We start from the raw sequence: 14,574 nt of genomic DNA on the forward strand, positions 1-14,574 counted from the left end.
AAGCTGTGTCACTTGTAGGACAGTAATCGTACAAGCGTGGAAAAAGTATTATTGAAATTTATCGACTTGTTTTGTAGATTAAGGGTGTTTCTAGCGACTCTCGAAACTCAGAACTGTATACATGTTGAGAAGTACAGCAATTTACAGCAAATAGTTCGTACAGCGAGACATTTACAGACATTAATAGAGGAGTTCACGGAACAGGAACTACGAGATGGGATCAAGAATGAAGTAACAGTCCCTGAATTACACATGACGTAATACTCGCTAAGAAATCATTGGATGGAACCAAGGAAAACCTGTTTTGTGATATAGTAGATGCTTATCCAATTGCTAATTTTACGGAAATTTTGGATAAGTGTTGAGTGTCGTTACTTTACTGCAGTGGAACTCAAAATCTACCATCCCTTTTGGCATAGGCCAAAGACAGCGTTTACCACATCATGCGGATATTAACATAAGCGGATGTAATTCGGTTTGGAAAACGCTACTGCAACTTTTCACTGGTTATTGGACGTAGTTTTATGATGGTTAAAGCCTAAGGTTCATATATGATCCATTAGAATGACTGAATAGTGCGTTCAGCGGTTATACCAGCATCTGTGAGACGATTGGAGGATGCTTTTAGTTGGTTAAGTCAGCTCATTTGACAAGCAGATGCAGTCGTTCGTCGCTTTGAGCAACCACTATAGTAAATTCATAAGGGATTTGGTGAATACAACTGAACTTTTGAACACATTAGTTAGTAAGCTAAATTCATGTTTCATCAATTATTTTGTACAACAAATAGTAATGATGTGTAATGAGTCATTTCAAATACACATCGCAAATTAATTTGTAAAGATGGCTACTCGGTAAACATTTATAACTATAAAATTACAGATATGAGCTAGTAATTCCTGTCCATCAGCTATTACCAATTAAAAAAGAAATTCTTTTACAGAATAGAAGTGTCAACAAGAAACTTTTTCAGATTGTTTGCGAATTTTTCCTTACAGTCTGTCGGAAGGCTCAGAATGCTCCACTCCTTAAGCAGATGACTGCAAGATGATGATGGGTGAGCACCACATGTTATTCGTACAGCACGATTTTGAGCGATGAAGAGAGTCTTTTTTAAAGATGAATTGCCCCAGAACATTATCCCATATGACGTTACTCAAGTATGGTGTATACAGAAAGTTACTGGTTTGTCTCACCATGAGATTTGTCAATGCTTATAATTGCAAAAGTGTCTGAATCAAGTTGTTTTAGGAATTCCAAAATGTACTTCTTCCAGTATAAGTGTGCATCAGTACGGACACATAAGAATTTTGAAGTTTCACCCTATTCATTATGTCCTTACTCGTTGTTACCTTGACCTCTCATGAAGTGACCATACATATGCAGAACTGAATACACTGTGCCTTTTTAATCTGAGTGTGAGACCATTCGCAGGCAACTAATGATACTTTTAAAAACATCGTTTACCATTTCATCTGTTTCTTGTGTATGCTTGGACTGATTATAATACTAGTGTTATGTGCAAAAAGAACTGTTTCTTCTTGTTGGGTATCAAACCAAAGATCGTTTACATATATAGGGATTAATAGCAGACCAAACACTGAGCCTAGAGGAATCATGTCCCTGGACTATACTGGTTGAATCATTAAGTACAATGTTTGCATTCATTTGGTTACATATGGCATTATCGACTAATTTTCTGTGTCACCAGGCTCATAAACCTGCGATTTCGCTAGGGCAGTACTATGAGTCACACAGTCAAAGGCCTTAGATAGGTCGCAGAAAATACCAGCTGGTGCTTTTTATCATTTAATGTTTTTAAAATTTGGTGAGTTAACACGTAAATGGCTTTCTCCTCTGAAAGCCAAACTGTGATTTGCTGAGGATATTATTGTTGCTAAGGTGAGATACTATTCCTTAACAAATCACTTAATGCCAGCAGCGAAATAAGTCGGTACCTATTGACACCTCTCTTATCAAATTCCTTAAAGAGGAGCTTAACAACGCGATTAGTCTCTCCGGAAAAATGCCTTGAGTTCCTCACGCATTGCAGACAAGACCAGACTTATTATATGGAGACAAATCTTTAGTACTCGATTGGGAACACCAACAAAACCAGATGAGAATTATGATTTAGAGAATGTATAATTTTCTTAACTTGATAAATTACAAACAGAGTAAAGTTTCAGAGGATGCTGGAGTATCAGGTAGCAGTGGTAGCATTGGAGAAATTGGCGGAGACAATGGTTTCCGATCCCGTATTAGCTATTCCAGAGCTTGACAAAGAGTTCAGCCTCTCTTATTATGCATCAGATAAGGTAATCAGCTGTATTTTGAGTCAGATGCTTGATGGATAGGGGCATCCGGTAGTTTACGTACCGTAGCGGTTTAAAAAGGCGTAAAGTAACGGCTCAACAAACGAAAAGGAAATGGTAACGGTCATATGTGATATTACACATTACTGACGTTTTTTGAGTGGTAGATAATTTAAAGTTGTGACTGATCATACGTCACTGAATTGATTCTTTAGTCTAAAAATATCTTTCTACTCGTTAGTTACTTTGGGCTCTCAAGCTTAGTGAGTTTAATTACGAGTTTGTAGGGAATAAGACACAGGGATGTGGATAGATTAAGTCGCAAAATAGCCATGTTTAGTGTATTGGACAAGAGTTGATTGTAACAGCAGGGAGCACAGGCAGACGATAAAGACTGTCAGACCTTTAAGTCACAGCCGCACGTTATCATACTTGAAGATTTGTTGTACAGAGTCCCGAAATGGGGACCACGTATCGTGGTCCCATTTCTTCAAAAGAAAGCGGTACAACAGGCTCATAACCAGCTGTTGTCTGTTGCTGATGTCCGACGAGCAACAGATAAGCTTATTGCGGAATGGTTCTGGTGGAGGAACGGGCAGCGAGACTTGCAGGAATATGTCAAAGAATGTGTACCATGCGCTGAGGGAGAGGATACTTTGCACCAGAGGATCCCTTCACTGAGTTTAACAGAATCGTTGAAGCCATATTAAATGCTTGAGCTCGAAATTTGCTATCCACAGAAAACCTGTACGTATGTGCTTACGGTCATCGACCTTTTTTACAGTATCTAGTAATGATACCAATTCCAGATCAACAGGCCAGTACTGTGCCACTAGTTTTAGTTAACAATTGGATCAAACCAAAAGTAGAGTCGAGCGCCACCGTAAGACCATTTGCAAAATGCTAAGCTTTAATGACGACTGGGATATCTATTTTCTATGTATAGTTTGCACGTGCAACTCGAAGGTCCACACGGGAACAGTCACGTCACTACTTGAGGTAGTATACGGGCGGAAAATGCTGTCCCACTTTGACGTTTTAAGTCCTAATTTAGGCGCCAACTGCGAACCAGTGAAGAAGTTTGTGAGAACAAATCGGGAGGTGTGGATACATGTACAAAACGCGTACACGAAGGCTGTGGTATGCCAGGAACCGCCGAATGGCTAATTGGCAGAGTACCACAACCACAGTACCGGGTACGGCAGTTGGTATTGGTCACTAATCCCAGTACACCAGAAGGAAAGACGAAGAAGATCTTGATCAAATATCACGGACCATATCTAGTCGTGGAGATGAACTCGCCGGTTGGCGGAAAGGTAAAGGTTCCTACCAAAATGTCGGTCATGCACATCAGTCTGGTGAAACCAGTTAAGAGTATTTTGGATGCTGTGCCACAGTTACCTGTGTACCCGGTACGATAGGCTGCAGTAGGCAGAATGAGGGAACCTCATCCGTTAGACAGTTCGAGGCACAAGTACGCCTTATACTGTGGGGTCACGTAATTAATTATGTTGTTAGAGTATTTCCTGCGTTATGTTAGTGTTCAATTTATACTTGATGTTTGAGTTACGAGTATTTCTTGCGTTGTGTTGTGTTCGGGTGTATTTAGCGTTTTCGTGTCATTGCAACATATATTTTTCTTTTATTACTATAGTGTTACTGTCAGGTTCCTGTTACTGTTGTTTCTTCTTTCTGCTTGTCGTTACTTACTCTCTTTATATGGAGGGCGATGATGGACGCTTCTTTTCCTCAGGTGACGATTTTGTGATGTCATCCTGGATGATGGAATGGTCCTGGATTTGTAATACATTATCGGGAGTGGAGCAAAACGCTTAGTTGTCGGTCAACAACTGGTATAATCTGTGTTGTTCTCTAGACAATCGGATGTTTTCTTTATGAGGCATCAGCGGATATTGAAATATTGAAATGAGGAATGAAATTCGGAGATTTGAAGGTTTTCTTTCGGAATTGTTTAAAGAGGTACAGGAAAGTGACGGTTATTTCTGGACTTACAAGGGAGCTGTCTTAGTCACAGTTTATCTACGGTGAATTAAGATCACAGTTACCACAACTGGTAGGTATTGTATCACAGACTATAGTTAAAAGGGAAAGAGAATGGTTATATGGGGAATATATGTTAAAAAAATCTTTGTTCGGCAAACCAGATGAGGAGGATATATCGAAATTAAATTCAGAAAGCGGTGATTTCTATGACGACTGCCGTGGAATGGCACTCAACTCGGGGAGGATTTCCCTCATCCGTTTACACTCACTCGTCTGACTGTCATGACACTGACGCGGAATAACTGTACTGGCCGGAAGGGCCATTAAGGGCATTACCCTTCGAGAATTTAGCTCACCTTAATGCCACCCTCAACCTTGAACTTACGCGTACGTTGGACAAATTTATGGAATCACAGCAGGGGAAAAATTTAATGGAGCCGATGTATAAAATCGTCAGGACAATGTTATATCGATAGTTATTTCATATACCAGTTGTGCCTGCTTCTACTAGGTATTTGCATATTTTATTCCTGTAACAAAAGCAGAAGGAGACAGAGTCTACAGAACAGCCGGCACACCAGTTTACAGCCCACTTGTTAACCGCCATAGGCCATGGAACAACTGACGGAAGTAGAGTCTCTATACTAGGCAGCATAAACATTAGATTTAGGACTGCATTGTAGTTAGGTCCTGGAAACCGCACATTGAGAGTAAGTGGATAAAGGAGAAACTCATATGGGACAAATCAGGGCTGCAGCTGGGTGTTGCCATGGATACTCTGCAAATCACATATAAGTGCCTGACAGTGGGTTCATCGAACCACCTTAACAATACCAGTCTCGTAAATCGCGCGGAAAGAATGAACACCTGTATCTTTCCGTACGAGCTCTGGTTTCCCTTATTTTATCGTGGTGATCGTTCCGCCCTGTGTTTGTCGGTGTCAACAAAATATTTTCTCATTCGGAGGAGAAAGTTGGTGATTGTAATTTCGTGAGAAGATTCCGTCGCAACGAGAAACGTGTTTCTTTTAACGATTTACAGCCTAAATCCGTATTATTTCTGTGACACTCTCTCCCATGTTTCACGATAATACAAAACGTGTTACATTTCTTTGAACTTTCTCGATGTACTCCATCAGTCCTATCTGGTAAGGATCCCAGACCGCGCAGCAGTATTCTAAAAGAGGACGGACAAGCGTAATGTAGGTAGTCTCCTTAGTAGGTCTGTTACATTTTCTAAGTGTTCTGCCAATAAAACGCATTCTTTGGGAAGTCTTCCCCACAAAATTCTGCATGTGTTTCTTCCAATTTAAGTTGTTCCATGTGTTTCTTCAAATTTAAGTTGTACCTAGGTATTTAGTTGAATTTACGGCTTTTAGATTAGACTGATTTATCGTGTAACCGAAGTTTAAAGAGTTCCTTTTAGCACTCATGTGGATAACCTCACATTCTTCGTTATCCAGGGTCAACTGCCACTTCTCGCACCATTCCGATATCTTTTCTAAATTGTTTTGCAGTTTGTTGTAATCTTCTGATGATTTTGTTAGTCATAAAAGACAGCGTCACATACAAACAACCGAAAACGGCTGCTCAGACGGTCTCCAAAATTGTTTATATAGATAAGGAACAGCAAAGGGCCTATAACACTATCTCGTGGAACGCCAGAAATCACATCTGTTTTACTCGATGACTTTCCGTCAGTTACTACGAACTCTGGCCTTTCTGACAGGAAATCGCAAATCCAATCACATAACTGAGATGATATTCCATAAGCACGCAATTTCAATACGAGCCGCTTGTGTGGTACAGTGTCAAAAGCCTTCCGGAAATCCAGAAATACGGAATCGATCCGATATCTCTTATCAGTAGGACTCATTACTTCTTGTAAATAGAGGCCGGCCGTGGTAGCCGAGCGGTTCGAGGCGCTCCAGTCCGGAACCGCGCTGCTGCTACGGTCGCAGGTTCGAATCCTGCCTCGGGCATGGTTGTGTGTGATGTCCTTAGGTTTAAGTAGTTCTAGGTCTAGGGGACTGATGACCTCAGATGTTGAGTCCCATAGTGCTCAGAGCCATTTGTAAATAGAGAGCTAGTTGTGTTTCACAGGAACGATGTTTTCTAAACCCATGTTGACTGTATGTCAATAGAAAGTTTTCTTCAAGGTAATTCGTAATGTTCGAACACAATATATGTTCTAAAATCCTGCTACATATCGACGTTAACGATATGGGCCTGTAATTTTGTGGATTACTCCTACTATCTTTCTTGAATATTGGTGTGAACCTGTGCAACTTTCCAGTCTTTGGGTACGGATCTTCCGTCGAGCGAGCGGTTGTATATGATTGATAAATATGGAGCTGATGCGTCAGCATACTCTGAAAGGAACCTGATTGGTATACAGTCTGGACCAGAAGACTTCCTTTTATTAAGTGATTTAACTTCCTTCACTACTCCGAGGATATTTACTTCTACGTTACTCATGTTGGCAGCTATTCTTCATTTGAATTCTGGAACATTTACTTCGTCTACTTTTGTGAAGGCGTTTCGGAAGACTGTGCTTAGTAGCTCTGCTTTGGCAGCACTGTCTTCAATAGTGTCTCCATTGCTATCACCCAGAGAAGGCATTGATTGTTTCTTGCCGCTAACATACTTCACATAGGACCAGAATCTCTTTGGATTTTCTGCCAGATTTCGAGACAACGTTTCGTTGTGGAAACTGTTGTAGGCATCTCGCATTGAAGTCTGCGCTGAATTTTGGGCTTCTGTAAAAGATCACCAATCTTGGGATTTTGCGTCTGTTTAAATTTGGCATGTTTGTTTCGTTGTTTGTGCACCAATTTATTTGGTCAAAATCTCTCAATTTATGCCGATACTATTTCTTTCAATTTAAGCCACATCTGGTCCACACTTATATTATTAATTTGAAATGAGTGGAGATTGACTCTCAGGAAGACGTCAAGTGAATTTTTATCTGCTTTTTTGAATAGGTATTTCGCTTATTTGTCGGGGATTTGGTGATTACAATATTCAATATTGCTACGACAACCCTGTGTTCACTAATCCCTGAATCGGATTTTGATGCTCGTTAATAACTCAGGATTATTTGTTGCTAAGAGAAAGTGTTCACACCCGTTTACTATTCGTGTGGGCTCATGAACTAACTGCTAAAAATAATTTTCAGAGAATGCGTTTAGTATAATTTCGGATGATATTTTATGTGTACCTCCGGAATTAAACACGTATTAACACCAACATACCGATGGTAAATTAAAGTCGCCACCCACTATTATCGTATGAGTCGGGTACGTGTTTGAAATCAAACTCAAGTTTCCTTTGAACCTTTCAGCAACTGTATCATCTGAATTGCGAGGTCGGTAAGAGGATCCAATTATTACTTTATTCCGGTTGCCAACAATGATCTCTGCCCATATTAACTCACAGGAAGAATCTACTTCAATTTCGCGCCACGTTAAACTACTTCTGACAGCAACAAACGCGCCACCGCCAACCATGTTTAGCCTATCCTTTCGGAACACTGTTAGGTTCTTCGCAAAAATTTCGGCTGAGCTTATGTCCGGCTTTAAACAGCTTTCAGTGCCTATAACGATTTGAGCATCAGTGCTTTCTATTGGCGCTTGGAGCTCTGGTACTTTACCAACACAACTACGACAATTTACAACTCTTATAACAATGGTTCCTTTATCTACGTTCTTCCTCTGTTCAGCCTACTCCTTTTGTGACTGATGCCCTTCTTATGTTTTCCCAAGACCCTCTAACTTAAAAACCGCCCAGTCCACGCCACACAGCCTCTGCTACCGCGTAGCCGCGTGCTGCATATAGTGGACATCTGATCTATTCAGCGGAACCCCAAACCCAACCATACTTTGGCGCAAGTCGAGGAATCTGCTGCCTACACGGTTGCTGAACCGTCTGAGCCTCTGTTTCAGACCCTGCACTCGGCTCTGTACCAGAGGTCCGCAATCGGTCCTGTCGACTATGCTACAAATGGTTAGCTCTGCTTTCATCTTGCAAGCGAGACCGGCAGCCTTTACCACTTCTGTTAGCCGATCGAAAACAGAGAGAATCTCTTCTGATCTAAAGTGACACACATCATTTGTACCAACGTGCTCTTCATGGCGTTTGGGAGGACCCTTTCCACATCTGGAATGATTCCACCCGGTATGCACACGGAGTGCACATTGGTTTTCTTACTATTCTTGTCAGCCAAGTCCCTAAGGGGCCCCATAACGCGCCTAGCCAATAATCCAACCCTCTGTGATTGCCCAGATCTAGCAGGCCAAGTGGTTTTCTCCGGAATAGGACAGGCGACAGCATCTGGCTCATCGAGAGTATCAGCCACGGACAGAACCTGGAACCTGTTTGTCAGAAAAACCGGAGAGGCCTTACGTGAGGCCGCCTGGGAAGACTTTCGCCTCCAGCTTCGCTCTGGGACGACCTCCCACTCGACCACAGGTGAGGGGTCATCATCAGTGCGAGAAGTAACTGGGCTGGCCACCAGTAAGGACCGATCGGAGGACTCTGACGCGCTGGACGTCCGTTGGATCCCCACTGCCGGCCCACAACAGTGGTGCCCATCCACTGCAGCCTCAAGATGTGTAAACGAAGGCGTCACAGCGAAGTGTCACCAGCTCGGCTTGTGTTTCAGTACCGAGATCTGGGGGTAGCATGATCGATGTTGGTGGAAGTTTGTTGAGAATGTCCTGAAACGGTTTAAGTTGCGTGTTCCAGGTTTTGTGATTGCTGTGACTGTAAATCCTACAAGTTCCCTTATCAAGCGTTCCGCTGGGTTACGGCTCGGTTGGCACACTGAAATGAATAACGTCTTTACTTTCCGACGTCTCAGAATTTGTGACCACTCTTTCGAGCGAAACTGCGACCCATTGTCTGAAACTACCCGCTTCGCCGGTTCTACATTTAGTTACAAATTGTTAACGACAGCCTTCTCCACAAGTTTCCCATTTGCCATCCTCTTATGTGTAAAGGAAACAAACTTACACGTTGGTTCCACAGCCTCCAGTACATAAGGAAAGCCTGACCTAGTTCGGATTACTGGCCTGCACAAGTCGACAGCGGTGATGCCACACAGTTTTGTGGGGAGTACTGGGTGGAGAGGTGCAGCGTACATCACTGCGGCTAGATTGGCTCGCTGGCATGGCGTATTCAAATGACAGGGCGTATTCGTCTGAGCATTTCGTTGAAGTAAAACATCTCATGGAGTTTCTTGAAGCCCTTTCTTTCCACCGAAAATCCCACAACTCAAGTATATGCACCGTACTAATTTGTCTATGAGTACATCTGGAATTACGAGTTGTCACCGTGTGTCGTCTGGACCACGAATTTTAAAGTGAATGCCGTCTCTTACTAAGTATAAATGACGAATCAGTGCATTGTTGCGATCGTCCCATATTTCTTTAACGCCTATCAATACCTGATCTCTGTCCTGCTTGTGTGCATTGTTCCTGAGGCAGATTGTAACAGCATTTTCTCCAGCTTCACCTTTTAGATATAAGAAGCTGAAGTTTTTGTCTCCATCCCCACCATCTTCTTCACGTACTAATCCTACAGGCGCACGTGAGAAGCCGTCTGCAATGACGTTTTTATCTATGGGAATGAACGCCACTTTAAAGCGGAATTCTTAGATGTACAGTGCCCACCACGCCAGTCTCTTGTGGGATGGCTTAGCCGTCTTTAAGAATTTCAGAACTCAGTGGTCGATAAATATCCTTGTTGTTCGGCCAATAAGGTAATGTTAGAATCTGATAAAGCTTCACACAATTGCGAGTGCCAAAAATTCCGTGAGAGAGTACTTTCTTTCACAGAGAGTGAGCACCCGGTTTGCGAAAGAAGTCATTTTCCAAGAGGATGGATCGGTGATGTCCTCTGGTTTGAACAGAATGATGCCCAAGCCAGAGAATGAACTGTCAGTCATGACACAGAAATCTTGCTACAGGTCGTGGTGTGCAGGAATCGGTGTCTTGACTAATGCCTCTTTAAGTTTCGTGAATTCGTCTTCTGCCTGCTTATCCCAGATCCATGGAGTATTTTTTCCTGTCAGGGCACGAAGACGTAGTCTGGAGGGAAAGTTTGTTTTTCATTTCTTTTTTTTTTTGAAGTTTGTGGTAAGTTTATAAGAAACCAAACTGCTGAGGTCATCGGTCTCTAGGCCTACAAAATACTTAAACTAACTTAAACTAACTTACTCTAAGCACATCACACAACCATGCTAGAGGGAACACTTTAACCTCCAATGGCGGTGCCACGCGAAACGTGGCAAGGAGCATAAGACCACACGGCTACCGTTTTTCGATTCACAAAGCGCTGGTAGAAATTAAATAGTCCGAGAAAACCGTGTGATTGTTTTATATTGGTTGGAGTTGCGCATTCCGCAATCGCACAATTCCTGTCCGGGTCAGTTTGTTTTTTATCTGCAGATACGATGAGTTACTGGAATTTTACTTCTTTTCTGCAGAATTGTGACTTGTCCAAGTTCACAGTCACTCTCACCTGTTCAAAGGCAACCAATAACCGATGCACACTTCATTGTGGACAACCCATGACTTCACTGCCACGGGAATGTCATCCACATATAGTGCTATGTCTGATCGTAAGTCTGAAGTAATTATACTGTTCAGGCATCTAATACAAGCAGCTGGCGATATATTTAGCCAAACGGAAGACTAGTGATCTGGTAAATGTTCATTTAAATTTATCTTCTACACGCTCATTCATGCTCTTGATTAATTCATGTGAGAGCACAGAAGGATGTACATACTGATATAGTACACATAAATGTATTGAATATGGGTGTGGGGCTCCGATAATTAACGTGAACACTGAAAAAGGTGAAGTGAAATAAGGATAATATACCTTGTATCCACTACAGACACACACAGCTGCTCAGTCTTTTTTAAGCAGTTTGTAGTTTGCGCCAAGAACTGAGGTGCCAGAGGTGGATACATTAAGTTAAATGTTAAGCAAAATGACGATGAGGCTCATGTTGAGACGCTTCAATTTGATATTTCTAATGCAGAGAGATAAAAACATCAAGGTCTTAGCCCACTTCTGCACCCACGGAAACTGAGTTTATTCTGGTATTTCGATCCCAGTAATTCTAGTAAATCAAACCGGTACCATTAAGAATTTCTAGAAGACTCTCTACTATGTCCTTATTAGACACGTTACCCGTATGCCTCTTTTTGCCTTCAGAGTTTCGCCTTGGAAGATTAGATGTGGTGCAGTTTCATCTTCCTCATCACATAGTCCACACGTAGCGGCTTTTTGCTCTGTATCCATCCGATGAAGATGTTTTATGAAGTTAGATGTCCAGCCATAAGTTCTAAGACGAGTTTGATCTGTTTTATATTCAAGTTCATTGTTATAGAACTCCTATTGAAAGTTTTGGCTGAAAGTTTTGGCAACATTGACTTCCCATGTTTTTGATTTTGGCTTGTAGTTCAATAAACGTTCTACCTCCGGTTTCAGTTACGTAGTTTTGGTGGTACTGTCACTTTACATGATGACAGGTTTCGGTCCAATAAATTGAGTCATTGTGCCTGTACTGGTCATTCTACTAGCTTGGTCCTTGCCATTATATCCTTAGTGTCCAGGGACCTACAACAGGTTTGCCTGTTGCTTTCCCCTACTCTCCCAAGGGCTTCATGTCGTTGCAGCGACTGATAGAAAAACCAAATGCCCATCCGAAATAAAACTGTTATATGCGCCTGATCAAAATTTCCACTTACTTCGCATCTTGAAAAACACTGTTGCTGGTTTATCGAAAGCACAACAGGAAACAGCAAGCAGGTTGCAGTTAAGCTAGATTACAAAGTAAAATTTTCAAACTATATTCAAACTGTTACATACCACATGGTGCAATGTGAACAATACTTTTAATAGAGTACAAAGCTAAAAAGAACTTGTAAGAAACTCTAACAGCTTAATAAGTTGAAATCTTAATGCCTGAATCAGGCAAGTGTGGTGGTCATTCCCTCAGCTCTGCGCAAGTTAACTAGCAGAGAGAGACAGAGAGAGAGAGAGAGAGAGAGAGTGAGAGAGAGGGAGAGGGGGTGGGGAGAATATATATATATGAAGGGCTTACTTCAATAGTGGTACAAGTCTATTATCTCCACTTTTCAGCTTACAATGCTTCTGTAATTAATGATCCAAACAAACAGAAAGTAAGGTTCATCGCTAGCATGTAGCCATATGCTTCAATATTTCTGGTATCTCAACTGCAGATTTTTCAGCGCTAATGTAACTTTAAGACTCCGTATCTCAAAATGAACAAAGTGGAATTGAATTGAACCACTATTGAAATAGCCCCGCCATATATATCATTATTCAAATTTTATATTCCTTTCACTTTTCAATATGTACCTGATATTCATCTTTGCTGTCCTTCACAGTACATCTTTCCTCATCCAACAGATGGAATCGACAGTCAACGCAGCAGTACCAAATAGGTCCCTCGCGTGCCACACTTCAAAGAACAACGTATCAGACTGCTGAGAGGAAATATTTTTCCACGGCAACACCAAAGATTATCTATATACTAAGATGGTGTCTGTTCTTTCGGACATGTGCGAAAGAACAGATATAATCGGTGACCACGCAGCTCGTTAGAATGAAATTACAATGAAATGCAAACCCTTAGCCGCTTACAGGCGTTGAGGTGCGTCAACGGAGACTGATGAAAATTTGTGCCCCGACAGGGCCTCGAACCCGGGATCTCCTGCTTACATGGCAGACGGTCTATCCCTCTGAGTCCATGTGTTCTAAGGTCGCGTAATGCTATTATTTGCGGAATAAAACGATCGATATGGGAAGTCGCATCTGCTACCCAGCGGGGGAGACATTATGACCACCTCCCTTAAACTTAAATTTTCCGATTAAGCTAAACGAGAAAACGTAAAACAATCATAGAATCTGGAAGAAGACTGCATTGAATACAATAAATATTTTCTTAGAAAATTTTAAAATACGAAGTACCTCAGTAGATTTCAATATTTTCAAATTTTTAGCATAATGTACCGCTCCCCTCCGTCCAACCCCCTTGGTATTGCAAGGTTTAATGATGTTACAGCTACTGCAGCACTGAGGGGTCAATCAGATGAAGAAATATTTCGTGTGACTAAATTTGCGTTTAACATGATAGGCCAATTCCTATGTGGTATACCATGAGATCCAAAGTTAAGTACAGTCGTTTCAGCAGTTGGCTGTTGGACTGCGTCAGTATTACCAAAAACAAAATACTATAGGAATCTTTCATGAGGAGCTCAATATTTTTAATTTGAACTGTGATAAGTCAGTGGAAATAATTTCAGGTAGGATTTGCGAAGTTAATGCTCAACATATGTGAGTTTCACAAAGCAGAGGCCAACAATGTGTTATCGCTGCAGGTTGCTGCTCTTAGAACTGTGGCGCAATTTGAGGAAATTTATTTTGTCATGAAGCAACGGGTAGCTCATTGTTTTTCCCTTCTGAGGTGAGGTGCTACAGGTGTGAGCGCAAGGGCCATACACAGAAATAGTGGAAAAATGGTTCAAATGGCTCTAACCACTATGGGGCTTACCATCTGAAATAATCAGTCCTCTAGACTTAGAACTACTTAAACCTAACTAACCTAAGGACATCACACACGTTCATGTCCGAGGGAGGATTCAAGCCTGCGACCGTAGCAGCAGTGCAGTTAAGGACTAGAACTGCTCGGCCACAACGGCCGGCGCAATAGTGGAAGCAACTAGAGCGTTACTCATGTGGGGAAGTGGGCTACCGAGTATCTGTATGATGGCAGAGGAAGAACAGGAAGCATCATTGTGGTAAACAGCCGCTAAACAGAATCGGGAAAACTTTGACCATCGGAAGGCAGTCCTGATAGATCGTAACAGTATACAAGTTAGTGCACAGGAGGAAAGATGCTTAGTGAGTGTAGTGGGTGGTGTGGAAAAGAGGTTTCTTGTATACACGAGGCCACACGTTATCAGTCTGAACAAGGAAAACAGAGGGGGGGGGGGGGGGGGGGGGCGGGACCACAACGATGTAAGTTACATGTGGTTGGTGACAGAAATGTTGAGTCGTTGGGTATGACGGTACGTGAGTTTACCATAACGGAAACTAAGTTTAAAGTGCATTTGGATGTTTTACCACGTGCGGATGAGCTTTGGAAGAGCTCTTGAGCTCACTGAAACTTTGTTTCACTTGGTAATACTGTTGCAAACGAAGCGACATTGCAAGGCATA

The sequence above is a fragment of the Schistocerca americana genome, chromosome 6, assembly GCF_021461395.2.
Source record: "Schistocerca americana isolate TAMUIC-IGC-003095 chromosome 6, iqSchAmer2.1, whole genome shotgun sequence".
Lineage (NCBI taxonomy): Eukaryota > Metazoa > Arthropoda > Insecta > Orthoptera > Acrididae > Schistocerca > Schistocerca americana.